Consider the following 18,486-nt stretch of genomic DNA (forward strand, 5'->3'; position numbering starts at 1 on the left):
CTAGCCTGGAGGTGTGGATATCCTTAATGAATATGGACACAACGCCACCTTTGGTGTTTCAGTCCAGGTTACATGGCCGAAAAGTGTGGTATGAGTTATAGTCTGGTAGTGCAGGGGTGCTCTCTGGAGCCTTGAACCAGGTCTCAGTCACTGCACACATTTCGATGTTCTCCATTTTAAGGAGTGACTCAAGTGAGTGCATTTTGAGATTTAGACTTCCAGCATTGAGTAGCATTACCCTCAGTTTTTGCTTACCTGTTTCTGTTACGGTGGTGAATTTGTTATTTGAACCCTGCCTAAAAAAGGCACTATAGGGGCAGCAAGAGCATAGTATCTGGAATCCCAGGGGTGACAGGTGCAGGCCATCTGTGGCAAAGCATCGTGGTCTGTCGACCATGTCATCCCAAGCAGACAGATACTGGATCCCCTTAGAATGACACCAGAAGCTTAGCCAATTGTTGAAGTCATTCATTTTTTCCTTGTACTGCGGTATCATTCTGGACGATGGCAGAATGCTACTCAGGGCTAGGGTCATACCTGCCTGGACTACAAGATCAGAGAGCTCTGCCATGTCTCTTTTCATGTAGTCCAGGGAGGTACGTCTCAGGTCATTCACACCAACATGGACAATGACAGAGTCATATTTGTACTTGCTGTGGAGTGACCTGAGTACGTGGGTTATGTGGTGGATCCTGGCACCTGACAAGCAGCTGACAGTAACCTTCTCCTTGTTTAGCCTGGTGAGTGGGACATCAGTGTGCCTGACTATGGAGTCACCTATGACTAGTGTGTTGGGTACGTTGTTTTGCCTTATTGGCTGTGGTTGAGTGGCACACTGAGTCTGTGAGCTATGTGTCATTTGGGTTGTGTTGGGGGATGGAGGTTGCTAGCATTTCTGCTTTGGAAGTCCCTGTTGCTTAGACAGATTATTATTGACAGCCTCCGCGAATGTTTTTGTGTTACTATGTGTGGATTTTGATGGTGTAGATTTAGTGATACTATGTGATGAGTGTGGTGTAGTGCAAATGTTTACCTTCTCCTCATGACTGTCAAGTTCAGTCTAGGTTGTAGAGAGCTTTACCTCCAGTTTGGCTAGATAAGTGCATCTCTCACAGGTTATAGTTTGGGTGGTAGGAGGAGAGGGTTGTCTGTGTACATGAGGCAATTTCTACATTGCCTCAAGATGCCCAGATTCATCAGATAGACAGGAGAGAACACTGGGAGATGACCCTTGGACATGCCCAAATAAAAATCTATTTTCCTCTAGATAAGTGAGGAAAGTGAGTACAAGAGCTGTTTTTCTCTAAGCAAGTGAGAAAAGTAAGAACAAAAACTGTTTTCCTCTAGGTAATGAGGAAGATTGAGTGCTATAGTAATTAGTAGCTTATTTGGTGCTTACAAGTTCTGAACAAGTGCTGAGCATGAATAAGCAAATTTAAGTGCTAAAACTAAGAATCTGTATCTGCACTAGACGAGTTACAGGACAGAAACAAGTGCAAATGCAGGCTTTCAAATCAGAAAGTTGAGAGAGATGGAAGATTGCCCAAATGGCCAATAACTACAATTTCTGGGCCAGAACCACTCCTTATGTGGTAGACAAGTTACCTAGTGCTTACCACTCCCACTGATAAGCTAGAAGGCTTCCTTCCAACACAGAAAGGCTTGGGGGGCTCAGAAGCTTACATACAGTCCTGGATACAGCAAATCTGTATCTGGAACACTAGTTACAGGAAAGGTAGGAAACAGGTTTACAATTTTTTTTTTTTGGCACGACAACTATTAGAATCAATCAGAGGAGGTTAGAAAGGACTGGGAAGAGAGATTGGATAAGCAATTCACAAATAAAACAATGGGAGGATATATGTATGACTCCCAAATATGCAACAAATCTGTAGGATTTAGGATTTTTGCCTGCAAATGTTTGCATAGATATTGTTATACCCCAAGTAGACTCCAGAGAACTTTTCCTCAGGTAGACAGCAAATGTTGGAGGTATGATGGAGAAAAAAAGAGGCACTTGGGAACCTATTTTACAGGAGTGTAGTGAGTTGGCAAATTTTAAGGTTTTCATGTGGGATGCACAGAGATGCTGGGTGAACAGACTGGTGTGATGAGGGAGATGATTTTTCTGAGCTATGATACAGAATCAGAATTGCTTAGACCTGGTAAGGCCTTAATGTGTTTAATTATGTTGACTGCCAAAAAAGCAATTACTAGAAAATGGAAATCAAACTCCAAACCAACTATATCAGAAGTAGTGAATATAGTAACAGAGATAAAACAACTGGAATTGAGATTTTTAGAAAAGGGTAGGAGTAAACTACATAAGAAAAATGGGAATTGTGGGAACAATACATACAGGGGAGGAATGACGTTTAAAAAAGGCAGGACTTAAATGAGCTATGTAGTGTTTGACCAAAAATGGGTAGATGATAACTGATGTATAATGTTTGCAACTAGGAGTGTGTCCGTATGGTTTGTGATGTAAAATGCTTGCAACTAGGATTGTGTCGGTGTGGTTTGTTTTCATTTACAGAAATGTATGATTGCCTCTGTCATAAATGATGGTTTAATAAAGATGTTTCTTGCTTAAGACATGCAAGAATTTAATAATTTATGTAATGTCACTTAGGTTATAGGTTCATAGGTAAGTACTAGGCTATCTGCCCAAGGGCATTTATAAGCCTAGCCAGAATGTGTTGGCTTTCTCCACCCCTTAGATTAGTTCCCTGTGCCTCTGTCCAGTAGAGCCATTAGTTCCCTGCACCACTGTCCAGCAGAGCCATTAGTTCCCTGTGCCACTGTCCAGCAGAGCCAGTGCAGTGATCCCCGGGGTAAATTTTCTGTTTCCCATCCACCCGTCAAGGTTTCTCTTGAAGAGTGTTAGTGAGGGGCTCTGCCTGATGTATATTGGAATCCTGTTCCAAAGGATGGGGAGTCTCTGGGATAGGAATCTATCCCTCCAGCATGTCCGATTTATCATTGTGGTGAGGTGTATATCTCTAGAGCGTGTGGCTCTCTGGGATTTGTTTTTTTTTTAGGTGGAGCATGTCCATCAATTCTGGGTAGGACATGGCCTTGTATGTCAGGCAGAGATCACCTCTGAGTAAGTGGTATGCAACTGAGTACAGCTGGAGTTTCTTGAGTCGGGCTGCAAAGGGCATCTGTGTGAGGCCAGTAATCCTCTTGATGAGGTACTTTTGTGGCCTTTCCAGCTGTTGCAGGTGTCTTGTAAGGTACATCCCAAATGGGGCGTTGCATTCTATGATGGGTCTAATGATTGATGAGTAGAGGGGCACAATAACCTTGTTTGTTCTAAATGCGAACCCTTTTGTGATTATTGGGTCTCCAGATCCCTTATTACATTTTCTGTATTTAGGGGACTGCCACCTATGTGGTAGTTCGCAGGTACTTTGTTTTTTTCCAAAGGGATGACTATGCACTTTTTGGCATTTAGCTTGAGGCCATAATTTTGACACCAGGTATCCAGCTCAGTGAGACCTATCTGGAGGGTGTCTGTATCAGCCGGAGAATCAATTATGACCCCTAGCTTGCAGTCGTCTGAGAACTTGGTCAGCCATAGTCCTCCTATTCTTGCCTGTACCTCTGAGAAGTATATACCAAACAGGAGGGGTCCTAGGACTGAGCCCTGGGGAATGCCACTTGTAACCGGTTTAGAGTTGGCAGTACAGCCTGCAACTCTCACCATGTGGGTTCTATCCATGAGCCAGTTGGCAACCCATCTCGTGACGTAGGGGTTTATGTTCAAGCTGGTGAGCTTGTCTATAATACTAGAATGGGGAATGGTGTAGAAAGCCTTTGCGAGGTCTAGGTAGGCTGTGTGGATCTCCTTTCCCTCGTCTAATGTCTTGGTAACCGTCTCAAAAAAGTCCACCAGGTTTAGGAGGCATGATCTGCCCTTAACAAAACCAAACTGGGTAGGGTCCAAGGTTTGGAACTTCCCAATGTCTCTATTAATGAGTTCCATGATGATGCGTTCTATAGCATTGCAGACCAGGCTAGTCAGGTTTATAGGGCGATAGTTCCCGGGGTCCGTTGTGGCTCCACCTTTGTGGAGCGGGATAAATGTTGCTGTGCGCCACTCTGTGGGTACATAGCCTATACAGAGGCTGAGTTTGAACAGTGTGTTTAGGTGAGGGGTTAGTTCATTTTGGAGCTCTTATAAGACACAGTCTGGGACCCCGTCCCGTCTCATTGAAGCTGTGTTTTTGGCTTTGGATAGGGCTGTTTTAACCTGTGTGTTGGTGATTGATGGGGCCCTACATTCTTCTGGTATGGTTATGGGCCCTTTAGGCGGTATGAGGGGGGTGAAGTTTGCACTATACCTGTCTGCCAGAATGTTTGCAATATCAGTCGGTTCAGTGTATTTTGTGCCATTCTGCACTAACTCAGAGCAGATCTGAGAGTTTCCACTTATGTTCTTGACATAGCTAAAGAACGCTTTGTCGTTATCTTTGGAGTCATTGACAATTTTTCTTTTGAAACTAGCCTTGGATGATTTAATGAGGGATCGTAGTTTCTTGCTGATACTGATCAGGGATGTCTTTCCTTCTTGGGATTTTACTCTTTTCTGTACTAGTTTCCTCCTTCTGTTGTATAGCTTGTTTATGGCAGGGGTCCACCAGACTGATTTCCTTTTCTTGGAGGAGTGAGTCTTGGCTTTACTTGGGATAGCATGATCCATGCATTCCTGCAGATGCTCATAGAGTGCCTTTGTAAAGGTTTCAGCAGCTTGGACAGCATTGTCCTTTAGCATGGGGGCTGTGAACCTTTCCACCTCGGTCTTAAGTAACGTGAAGTTTGCTTTTGAAAAGTTTTTCATGGTGGTTTCCTTGATTGGGGGTGGGGGCAGAATGTGGCTATCCAGAGTGATTAGTCTATGGTCTGAGCTAACCAGTGAGGGGTTGATCTCTGGTGTGGAACACCGGTCGCCCATGTTGGTGATGACCAGATCCAATATGTTGTTCCTTCTGGTGGGGGTGTTGACCAGTTGATCCAGGGCATTCGAGTTTATGAATTCTAGGAAGCATTTGGCAAGGGAGTTAGTACTTGAGTAGTTCTCCCAGTTTATGTTTGGGTAATTGAAATCACCCAGTATTAAGGTGTTTGGTAGGACCTTCATATTTCCCAGTATCTCCAGAAATGCGGAATGAGGGTCCTGGGCCATGGTGGGTGATCTGTAACAAGCTACAATTTGGATTGCAGTTTTGCCCATTGTTAGTTGCACATGGATGATCTCTGACGCATTGTGCTGCACCACTAACCTGGAGGTGGGGGTATCCTTGATGAATATGGATACACCCCCGCTTTTTGTGTTTCGGTCCTGGTTCTGTGGCCGAAAGGTATGGTATGAGTTATAGCCTAGTAGTGCTGGGGTGCTCTCAGGAGCCTTAAACCAGGTTTCTGTTACTGCACAGATGTCGATGTTCTCCATACTGAGGAGTGCCTCGAGTGCATGCATTTTGAGGTTTAGACTTCTGGTGTTGAGTAGCATTACCCTCAGTTTTTGGTTACTTGTGCTATTTATGGTGGTGGGCTTGTTTTTTGAGCCTTGCCTAAAAAAGGCACTATGGGGGCAGCAAGAGCCTTGGCCAGTATTCAAAAGCCTAAGGGTGACAGGTGCAAGCCATCTCTTCTGAAGCAACATGGCTTGTTGAGCATGTCATCCCAGGCGGACAGATACTGGATCCCATGACACCAGAAACTTAGTCAATTGTTGAACTTGATAATTTTTTCTTTATACTGTGGAATCATTCTTGGTGAGGGCAGGATGCTACTCAGGGTCAGGGTAATACCAGCTGGAGCTACATGATCAGAGAGCTCTTCCATGTCTCTTTTCGTGTAGTCCAGGGAGGTACGTCTCAGGTAATTCACACCAACATGGACAATGACAGAGTTGTATTTGTACTTGTTCTGGAGTGACCTGAGTGCTTGTGTTATGTGGCAGATCCTGACAGACAGCTAACTGTAACCTTCTCCTTGTCCAGCCTAATTAGTGGGACATCAGTGTGCCTGACTATAAAGTCGCCTATTACTAGTGTGTTGGGTATGTTATTTTGCGTTAAGGACTGTGATTGCGTGGCACACTGATTACGTGAAGTATGTGTTTCATGGTTGGTGATTGGGTGTGGAGGTTGCTTGGATGTCTGCTTTGGAGGTCTCTGTTGCTTTTGCAGATTTTTATTTAGTGCCTCCGAGTATGTTTTCATGTATTCATATGTGCTATTTGCCGGTGTTGGTTTATTAGGTCTATGTGAGACTGGTGGTGTGTTGCAAGTATTACCCTTCTCCTCTTGACTGTCAGTTCCAGTCTTGGGTTCGGAGAGCTTTGCCTCCAGTTTGGCTGTATAATTTCATCTCTCGCATATATTAGTGTTTGGTGGTAGGAGGAGAGGGTTATCTGTGTACATGAGGCAGTTGTAACATTGCCTCAAAATGCCCAGATTCACCAGTTGGACTGGAGAGTACACCGGAAACTGCCCTTTGGACATGCCCGAATAGGTAGAGTAAGCTGTTTTTCCTGATTGGCTTGTGGGGACGAATAGAGAGCCTTGTCCTTCTGTACAGTATAGGGGGGTCTAGTGCTAGGGTTAATTAGTGCTTGCTATGAGTTTTAAGCAAGTGCTTGACTGTGAAATTAATTGTTTGAGTGCTAAAGTTGAAGGTTTGTCTAGTTCCAAGGGAAAATTTGAAGAGTAGACTTTGTGGAGCTGAGAATAGTTTAACTCTAGCTAAATGGCGCTGCCCAGTGCACAAAACCGCACAAATGTGGTTTTTATAGCAGAGAAGTGAAAGAGATAGAAATTAGCCCAAAATGGCTGATAAGCTACTAACTTCTGGGCTGAAACCACTCCTCCAGGGACAGATAGGCTGCTCAAAGCTCCCCTCTCTCATAGGTGAACAGAGAAACTTCCTTCTATCCAAGTAAGGTATGGGCAACACAGAAACTTGTAACTCAGCCCTGGATTCAGCAATAACCTGAAAACTGGACTATACTAGTTCAGAAAGGCGGGTAACAAGTATATATATTTTTTTTTTCAGAAAATAGAGTAGATACAATCAAAACAACACTTTAAATGCACAGAAAAGGCTATCACACTTTAGTGTGTAGCCTACAACAGTTAAAGAGATAATTTAAACACAAAAATGACTTAATTCAAGTGCAGGCAGCAAATAAGTACAATATGTAGCAATAACAAACTTTTTAAATCACAGATTTGCTATAAAAAACTGGCGTTTTAGGCGGAATTAGTTAAGACAGCAAGAAAAGCAGAAAAATGATACTTAATCACTCCAAAGTCACTCATTTGTCTGTCTGCTGCTGTAGACTCTGCAGAAAACCTGGAAGGCACTTGCTGAGCGGAATACATGTGTAAACACTGCACAAATGTGTTTTTTTATAGCAGAGAAGTGAAAGAGATAGAAATTAGCCCAAAATGGCTAATAAACTACTAATGTCTGCGCTAAAACAACTCCTCCAGGGACAGATAGGCTGCTCAAAGCTCCCCTCTCTCACAGGTGAACAGAGAAACTTCTTTCTATCCAAGTAAGGTATGGGCAACACAGAAACTTGTAACACAGCCCTGGATTCAGCAATAACCTGAAAACTTGACTATACTAGTTCAGAAAGGTGGGAAACAAGTATATATATATATATATATATATATATTTTTTTTTTTTTTTCAGACAATAGAGCAGATACAATCAAAACAACACTTTACCCAATTAACCAGTTAAAAAGCTTAAACCTGAGCTCTGTTCCAGCAGTCTTCAATCAGACAAGTTCTAACTGCACAGTCCTGCCACTAGGGTACAGAGAAACCTTCTCCAAAAAAAGACAACCTGGACCAGTGCACAAGTTATACAAACAAGGCTAGATCCAGCCGGCCTGAATCTAGTCTATGCTACAGCAAACAAGGCGTACCTATTTCAGAAAGAAACAGTTCAAGTAAGCATGCACAATAAGCCTTTAACCAGAAATTCTCAGCTCAGAAGGGCAGAATCTAGCCTCTCCTCCCACAAGAGTACAGACCACAAACCTTCTTAATGTAAAATAACTGGCCTGAAAGCCCAAGTGCTTAACCCAGAACTAATACACTTTTAGAATAACAGACACTGAGTCTTCAGTCAGCAGGTCCCAACTTAGAAGAATGTACACTACCTGTCCTGCCACAACAGTGTAGACCACAAACCTTCTTAATGTAAAACAACTGGTTTGAAGCCCAAGTGCTTAAACCAAGGGCCTTAGAATAACAGTTACAATTTAATCAGGCTACTAACAAGCAGTAATAAAGGCAGCAGAATAAATTCAATTGAGTACTTTTAAGAAGAGGCAAAAGCAAAATAAGGTAATAAAGTAGGAATAAACACAAATACAGTAAAGCAGATGAAGTGCAGTTTTTTTTTTTTGAGACAGAGGAAACAGAGCATATTAAGATACTATAGGGGAATTACACCACAGAGGAGATGGGACTGGTAGGAGTATCTGAAATCAAAATATGATTTCACTGTACTCATTTGAGTGAGCAAATGAGATGGGTCCAGGAGGAGTGTGCAAAAAGAGATTTACAGCAGGGGTGGGCAATTCCAAAGCCACCAAGATTAACACCACAACAGGAAACAGGGAAGGGAGGTGGGGAACTAACTGCAGAGAGACAGACAGAGACACAATATTTACTGACTCAAATCTTAAATAAGTGCAGAGAAAAGTATACTTAAATCAGCTTTATTGAATTATCACTTGTGACATAGACAAATTTAAATTATATGATATATAGCAATATATGTGAAGTATAATGTTTGCAAACATGAACATGTTAATACAGTTTGATTACTCTTATTTAAATTTAAATTTGTCCATGTCACAAGTGATAATTCAATAAAGGTGCTTAATAAAAAAGATTCCTCTCCATGCTTTACCAGGCTTATATTAACAGATATCCAAGGGATGCTCCACAGGTACTTTAGGTGAAATCTAGATACAATAAAATGCTTATTCATATTGGAACTAATGATTTATATATTGCACCATTAAATTATATGGAGAATGCAATATTATCAAAGATTGAAAAAGCAGAAAAAAATCAAATGAACAGATATGGAAAGAAATTATACCTTCCTCAAACTGGAGCGATTACATTTCCACCAAGGTTCATAAATATAACACATGGCTAATGCAATTATGCCTAGTTTATAATACTAATTGATGGGAAGAATGCAACCAAGGCCTTCATTTGTTTACTAGTGACAAACTATATCTCAGTTCATACTGAACTGATTTTATATCTCGCAAAATAATTGAAAAATGTAAATATTTTTTAGACATAACAGGACCAAGAGAATATCAGAACATACCCCAAGAAGACTTTATACTGTTATAAAATTTATAACAGTAGTACCCAAAGCCTTGGTAGTAAACATCAGGAATTTAAAAAAAAATCATGCAGTTCTACGCTGGTTGCCACCTCTGAGTATTGGAACTGTGGAGATTTATGTTCTCAGGGCTATACCAAATTTGAATGCTTGCATAATGATGCTTGTGGTGATGATGTCTTTATATTGGTGTATGATAGTATCTTTGATAACCACAAGCAAACTCTTAGAATGTGTACCTGTTGATATCCATGACGAATATGGTTGAACTCCACTGAGAATTATACTCTGTTATCAAAGCCCCACTACTGAGTCAGTTTCAAACTAGAATTATTTATGTAGCTTACATTATTTAATTGTAAAAGGAAATGCACTATAAATAGGAAATTTTATTTATCCAGACATAAACTGGAATAAACTTAGAGCTAAAGGTGCTTACTCTCAACAGTTTATTATCCTTTCATGCATTGCAACAATTGGTATACACGAATACTAGAGTGCATTACCTCCTTGATATTGTTTCTATTAATGCATTAAGTATAATTGATAATATCTCTGTTATTTCTTCTCCCAATACTTCTGATCATAATTCCATAATTTATGATGATACTATTTTCACCTACAAGTAATTATAAAAATACAACTACAGAGAAATTAAATATCAAACATTGAACAATCTTTACCTAGTACTGAATGGCTGTGCAACAATCTTTAACTAGTATTGAATGACTGTGGCTGATGAGAGTAAGTTGTTTAATTGTCTCATTTAGGAAAATATCCTGAACCTAAGCATGGCGTATACTGCCAATAATAAGCAAAAATGAGTTATGTCAAAACTCCCCTACTGGTGGATCCAAGAGACTTTTCAGTACATATAAACATATCCATATCCGTTTAACAAAAGGAAATTAAATACGAGCAGTAAGATTTTGAAACTAAAAATCAGTGAGCATACATCAAAGCATGAACATAAATTATCTTGTGCTAAAGGTAGTAAAAAAACATTTACAAATATATTAATAGAAATATAAAACAACATTTGATCTGTTTTCTAGAAAAACTGAACAACTCATTAATCCATGAGTATAAGCTAATTGCAAATAAATGTAATTATTATTTTATGAAGAGCCATGGTAATAATCTCACTGATATTTGGGAAATAGCAATATAGACCCTACCTACTTTCAATAACATACTCTGTAATGGAGAGTCCCTAACTTCTGGAACTTGTCAAATGTTATGTCAGTTTTCAAAAAATGTAACAGAGAAGAAGTACATAATCACCATCCTAGAAGTCTAACCTCAGTCCTTGGTAAATGTTTCAGATGTTGAAATATAAACATTCGTTTTCACCCAAAGTAATAATCTGGGATTGTTAAACTAATGCCAGCAAGGATTTAGTAAAGAGAATCAACTTTATTCGGCCTAATAGAATGTTATGAACTGATCTCCATAGCTCTAGATGAAGGCTTAACAACAGAAGTAATTTACTGAGATATGTATAAAGGCCTTAATTCATTACCTCTCCTGGGCATTCACAAAGCTCTGATGAATATAAATATCAATTTATACTAACTAAGGTTGATCGTGTCTTGGTTGTATGGGACATTACAATCAGTTGTTGTCTAAGATACTCGTTCTGATTATTTACCAGTTAAAGATAGTGTCCCTCAGGGATCATTTCTTTGTCCCATCTAGTTTAATATTGTGTGTGCCATTTACAAACATAGCTAACTAACTTAACTAGAACCCTGTGTGCCAGTCCCATGAACTAGCACCCCACTCCCTCAGCTCTTCAAATAAAGAGCAAAAAAAAAGGGACTTCTGTAAACTGAGGTAACCCACCAAATTCATGCCCAGCCCCAAGGTGAAAAGGAAAAAAAAATAATTAGAGTAATTCATCCACTCTGCAGATCAAAAAAAAAAAAAAAAACAGGTCAAATTCAAGGTGGAGAAAAAAGGGGTCTATATCATTTTATCAGTGAATAGCATTTCATCAAACCTCTATCGAACAGAATTTCAGTGAACAACAAAATCTTTCCTAAGGATAAGGAAACACTTTGCCAACACCACAACTCTGCCCTTTTCTCCACTGTAGTGCGATCTCAGAGTTGGTATTTATAGTTAAGGGGGTGAGGTGGCACAGCCCCCCACATTGGGGGTTGTGGGGGTGAAGCCCCCACTTAGGTGACTTTGATTTTATGCAGTTTCTATTCCAGTATGCCTTTGGCAAAGAGCTTCCTTACTCTGGGAAAGATTTCATTATTCGCTGAAATACCATTCGATAAATAGAGGTTCGATGACTTGTTATTCGCTGAATAGCAATTTGATAAAGTAATATAAATCTGAAAAAAAAGCCTGCCTCTCGATTATGCCCCTAAATCTTTGCACCTGGGGCAATTGCCCCCTTCACCCCACCCTTGTTATGCTATGCTACTATTGCCAATATGCTATATACTAAACACTATTAGATTAGTAAATATGCAGATGATCTTAAAGAAAGATTAGTGATTTCTAATAAAACTGATGCTAGGACCATTAATGATTACATGCTAGAAATATCTACCTGAGCAGACTCTATAGGACTTAATTTTAGCATAAATAAGTGTTGTGTAATGTATTTTGGCAAGACAAAAATTAGATTTCAAATATTCATAAAGAGATCAAGTTTACTAGAAGTAGATGTTTATAAGGACTTGGGTGTATTAATCAGTAACACCTTTTCTTTTGAGAAACATTGGTGTAATACAAGGTGCAAGTATAAAACAACTAGGTTTGATGTTAAAAACTCTTGCTACGAGAGATAGTGGTTGCATGACAAAAATATATAAAATATATATTAGACCCATTCTTGATTACAATAATACCTTCAGCATTTACACTGATGGTCAATTAAAACGTTTAGAAAGTATGCAAAGCAGATTTACTAAGAAAATATTACCTACTATTCATTTGAGTTATATGGATAGATGCAAACAGTTAAAATTATATACTACTCATTATCAATATATCAGAGGCAAACAGATATTAGTACATACAGTGTTTCATGATCCAACATTACAAGTAATTTTAAACATTGAACTATACAATGGTATGACATCTATTAGAATCAATAAATTAAAGCTGCACATGATATCATTTAGGACTAAACTTAGGCAATCCTTTGTAACAAGGATACCTGCAGTATAAAAAAACGTCCACTATGGGTCAAGAACCAGATTTGACAGAATCAGTGTTCCTCTATGGTCTATTGACCTGAACAGTGTTTTTCAACTTATGAGAAAGCACACTGTGTGAAGTGTGTGCTTTATTTATTTATGTAATAAAATCAATCTTTATGTTCCTGATTTGGTTGTGATAGTCCTGCTGGTAATCTGAGGGATAAGTAGAATACAGGGGACCTTCATTATGTAAGATATATCCCAGGGAGGGGGAATCTTTGGATTTATAAGCAATCACATCCTCCCTTTCTAACTCACAAGAGTCCAAGCCTGTCCTAGGAGAGGGCTGCCTCTTCCTCTTCTAAGGAGGGACTGCCAGGCTTGACAGCTCATGTAGTCAAGTCTGTTGCATTTTGAAAAGGATAAACAGACCATGTGCTAGTATGTGCCAGTCTTGAAGGAAAATCTGGGTGGGTAGTGGCCCAGAGGAACTCCATTGTACATGACTTCCATATACTAGAAAAGTTTGCAAAATGGCAACCATCCAAACCATGGATGTCTGAATCCTCAGGATGGAAAAAGGACCTCCACTCAATGTCAAAATTCCTGTTACCTGTCTAGGGGTGTCTGGGTATCACCTTGCAATAAAATCTGGGTGGGTAGTAGACCAGAGGAACCTCCTTGTACCTAACTTCCATATACTGGAAAGGCTTGCAAAATGGCAAACATCCAGTCCTTAGATATTTGAGTCCTCAGAATGGTAGAAAGGATCTCCACTCAATGTCAAAATTCCAGTTACTTGACTAGGGGGTGCCTGGGTATTATCTTGCAATATTTATTTATTTGTTTATGTATTTATTTTATTATTTTACATTTGTTGACCGGGATAGTCTGACTGGATACATGTCTATTTTCAATGGAGGCCTGGGGAGAAAAGCTCCAAGGTACAAACAATAAGAAATTACATGGTTCGTGATAAACACAGTTTTAAGATTTTTATATAATCAAGTTATACAAGTTCACAAAGTTAAGATATCACAAGGTAAAAGACCTAGTGTTTACACACAGCTAAGTTGTAAAGTAGTTAGCACACAATCATAGGAAAGAGCTAGTCAAGCATGGAACAAGGACATAACCAGTTTAATTTAAAATACTGTTTCAGACTCTTCTTGAATTGACTCAGAGTGGATTCTAGGGTGATGTCTGCAGGGAGTGAGTTCCAAATTTTACCTACAAAGTTGGCAAACAGAGAGACACCAGCTAAATTATTGGTTTTGATAGCTTGAACTAGCAGCCTATTGGAAGAGTGAAGTGGTCTGAGGTTGATGTAGGGGTTGATAATGTTTTTGAGTTCAGGTATATTTCAGGTTGGTTAAGTACTTTATATGCCACTATAAGCTGGTTGCACTGAATTAGTCTGGGCAGTTCTAACCATTCTAGATAGTTTAGGTTGTTGAAGTGGCGTGTCCTGAAGGGCATCCCGGTGGCAAATCTGGCAATGTGGTTGTAGCAGCTAGAGAGTTTATTGAGATCAAATTTGCTTAAGTGAGTGAATAAAGAGGAAGAGTAGAGTAGAGTCACGAGTGGTTGAGATAGTGTGATGGCACTTCTAGCTGGTGGGGTTAGGAAGGGTTTAATCTTGGATAGTGACCCGAGTTTTTCATTGATGGTTTTGATGGTTTGGTTGACATGCAAGTCAAATTTAAGGTTATTATCTACAATAACACCTAGGAGTTTTGTATAGGTGTCTGGGAAGATTGTGGTGCCATTGTTAGAGTTTATGGAAAAGGAGAATGCAGTTGACCTATTAGTAGGGGAGAAAAGTAATAACTTTGTTTTATTGGGGTTTAAAATCAGATGACGATCAGAAAGCCAATTTCCAACTATGTTGAAAGTATTTTGAGATAATGCTCACAGATCTGACTGTGTCTGCATATTGAATACAGTTTGCATGTGGGATGACAGTGTAGAGATCATTAATGAAAACAGAAAACAGAAGAGGTCCTAATATAGAGCCCTGGGGGCACTCCTGGGATATTAGGTAGGAGGTTAGATAGTGTATTTTGCCATAGGACGGCCTGTTGTCTACCACTCAGATAAGAATGGAACCATTGGAGAGCTTGACCCGGCCACAAGGTTTCTTAGAGCCTATGATTGTAAGGTAAGTAGAACATGGTTTTAGAGTAAACGTTTGATATTTCTTTGGTTCTACTTAATCCAACCACAAGGTTTCTTAGAGCTTGTGATTGTAAAGTAAGTAGAATAGGGTTTTAGAGTAAACATTTTGTATTTCTTAGGTTCTTACTATATTCATTTTTTTTTTTTTTTTTAGCTTTTTAGGGGTTAGAAACGTGTTCTTTAAGGCTTAGAATCTATATTTTATAGTAGGTTTCTTAGAGCCTGTGATTGTAAGGTAAGTAGAATAGGGTTTTAGAGTAAACATTTTGTATTTCTTAGGTTCTAGTTAACCCAACCACAAGGTTTCTTAGAGCCTGTGATTGTAAGGTAAGTAGAATAGGGTTTTAGAGTAAACGTTTTATATTTCTTAGGTTCTTACTATATTCATATTTTTTTGGGGGGGGGTTAGTTTTTAGGGGTTAGAAATGCCTTCTTTAAGGCTTAGAATCTGTACTTCATAGTATGTTTATCCCAATTTTTGTGCTAGTGGAGGAAATACGCCAGCGCAGTGGTGCAGCGGTTAACATTGTCGCCTCGCAGCAAGAGGTTCTTTGGTTCAATTCTTGACTGGTGAGCCTTCTGTGCGGCGTTTGCATGTTCTCTCTGCATTTGCGTGGGTTTCCTCAGGGTACTCCGGTTTCCGCATACATTCTAAAGACATGCATCTGGAGTATTTCTCCCCAGGCCTCCGATGAAAACAGGCTCTGTGGAGCCTAGTCGGACTTTCCCAGTCAACAAATGTTAAATAAATAAATAAATAAAATACCTGGTTTGTAGCCACCAGAAATCACTTGATATATGGGAATTAGCCAATATTGTAATAGGTTTAGGGAGATTAGTTTAAATGTAAGGGATGGCCTATTAGTGCAGTAGACCCAGTTCAGCATATAATGAGTTACAATAGAGTGAATGTAAATATATTAACACTTAAACTAGCACTATTGAGCAATAAATGTATGTCAGTGAGTTAACCTGGGCAGTGCACATTAGCTAACACAAAAGCATCCTACACATACGCTGTTTAGCATATTTAGCTAATGGTAATACAGTTAGTCTCAAGGCAATTTCAGATGCCAAATGACTGTTAGTTAGACATTTAAGTCCCAATGCAGTTTCAGATACATATTAGGTCTTAAGGCAGTTCGGATACAAATGTCAGGCAAAAACACTTCAAACAAAGTTGCGCCATTCAGGGTAGTCAGACAGAGAAATATTAGCTTTGCAGACACATTACAGCACTCTAGAGTGCTCAGACAGATAAATACTAGTTTTGCAGACACATTACAGGATGCTATAGCTTTTAAATTGGTGTCGTTATCTATCTAGACAGTAACAAGTGTAAACGCTAAAGTACAAGCCAGCAAACATAACTAATCATTTATAGCTCTTAACTCTATAGTTTTTAAATTGGTGTGGTTAACAACTATAACGCTAAGTACAAGCCAACAATCAGAACTAATTATGTATTACAACTGTGCACAAGCAATTTCAGTTTCCTTGTTAATATAAGCACTTTGCAACATGTAAAATAAAGTAGTTCTTATCATAGGCTAAAATACAGAAACAAATTGTTGTTGCTGTAGTTAGATGACCAAAAAATCATAAAATTACATACCACAAGGGAGAGAGGCAGCCAACTGGGTCTAGGAGCAATGGGTGTTTGAAAATGGTGGCCCCAGTAGTTGGATATGAAACCTCACATACGTAGTTAGGCAGGGGGAGGGGGATTTAGATGTGATATGCTTAGCCCAACCACAAGGTTTCTTAGAGCCTGTGATTGTAAGGTATATATGCAATATGATAATAGGAGCCGGTCCCCCAGTGTAAGCACCCGGGAACCAGCATTTAGGTAATTCAGCTTGTGGACCAACCAATGGCATGGCAGTTTCCCAAAGGTCATTGCCAGAGTTGCTAAAGGCATTGGCAGTAGTAGATGTTTGAGTTAGGAGCTGCAAAAGTGTTTCCTTGGGGTCAACCTCAATGGGCCTAGAGGGACAAAATGTGAGGGAGGAGTCATCCCTTATCTTCCACTTTCCACTCTCTCTCTTGGTAGGTTCACTTCTCTATCTGTTTGACAATATTGGCAGGTCATCTTTGTGCTAAGCTATACTCAAAGAACCACTTCCTTTACTTTTAATGTGTTTCTGTAAAACCCTGTATAGAAAGCATAAGAGGACACATCATCTTTAGGCTCTAAACTAAAATAAATAAGTAATAACTTAAATATGGCAGACCTTATAAGGAATTTGACACCCACAAGCACATGCTTTCCTTCCTTCTCAGGGAAGATTATATCATGCTTAGGGCCTAAGCCTATAACATCCCATAAGCCATCCAAAACACAGAACTAAATTTACAAATCAACTAAGAAAAAAGGCAAAAACTGAATTTACCAAATTGATTATTTTTCTCTCTGAAAGTTCAATATTCCATAATTGAAATGCTGAAACTAAATGTGATGCAAAAAAATCACTGTTCACAGAAGAAATAATGCAAGATGGCTTTGCTTAAGAACAGAAGATGACTTGGACTGACCTTCCGTATATTGAAAGCAACGTGGCATCCCTGAGTAGGGGGAATCAGCCTGGCTGGGGAGGAAAGGGTTCAGACCTCATAATGTCATGCCAAATGTTCGATTTTGCTTGTGGCAGAGATCCAAGAGGTTATCAACAGTGATTCATACAAAGTAAATTCACATTCCATAGGACCAGGCTAAATATCTGGGCCTGTCCTACACAGAATCAAGAAAATAGCAAATAAGCCCAGATTGCTAAATAAAACTATATCATGTGGGTTCATCCACAGGCTATAGCAACAAGCTTTAGTGCTATCACTTCAAAAAGGACAGGGGAATCACAACAGGTCTGACCAATCAGTCTGACCAGAACTCATTCTGTGTATAATCACAGAAAGTGTCATAATGGGGCTTATCCAAAATGACACGTGGGGGCCTATTTTTTGTTACATATTGCACAGTATAATTATGGAGGTGAAAAGGGTGTCGGATAGAGTGATGTTTATGAAGCTGGAAATTGATGGTGTAATGATTAATGTTGTTAGTGCATATGCTCCACAAGTTGGGTGTGCAATGGATGAGAAAGAAAAATTTTGGAGTGAATTGGATGAAGTGGTGATGACTGTACCCAAGGGTGAGAGAGTGGTGATTGGAGCAGATTTAAATGGGCATGTTGGTGAAGGGAACAGTGAGGATGAGGAAGTGATGGGTAGGTATGGTGTTAAACAAAGGAAGGCAGAAGGTCAGATGGTAGTGGATTTTGCAAAAAGGATGGATATGGCTGTGGTGAATACTTATTTTAACAAGAGGGAAGAGCACAGGGTGACATACAAGAGTGGAGGAAGATGCACACAGGTGGATTATATCTTATGTAGGAGGGCCAGTTTGAAGGAGATTGGAGACTGTAAAGTGGTGGCCGGAGAAAGTGTAGTTAGGCAGCATAGGATGGTGGTTTATAGGATGACGGTGATCAAGAAGAGGAGGCGTGTGAGGGCAGCACCAAGGATCAAATGGTGGAAATTGAAAAAGGGTAATTGTGAGGTGGAGTTCAGGGATGAGTTAAGACAGGCACTGGGTGGCAATGAAGAGTTACCAAATAGCTGGGTAACTACAGCAGAGCTAGTAAGGGAGACAGCTAGAAAGGTGCTTGGTATCACATTGGGACAGAGGAAGGACAACAAGGAGACATGGTGGTGCAATGAGGAAGTACAGAAGAGTATACAGGCAAAGAGGTTGGCA

The sequence above is a fragment of the Protopterus annectens genome, chromosome 1.part1, assembly GCF_019279795.1.
Source record: "Protopterus annectens isolate FY-2018-M chromosome 1.part1, PAN1.0, whole genome shotgun sequence".
In the NCBI taxonomy this organism is placed as follows: Eukaryota; Metazoa; Chordata; order Ceratodontiformes; family Protopteridae; genus Protopterus; species Protopterus annectens.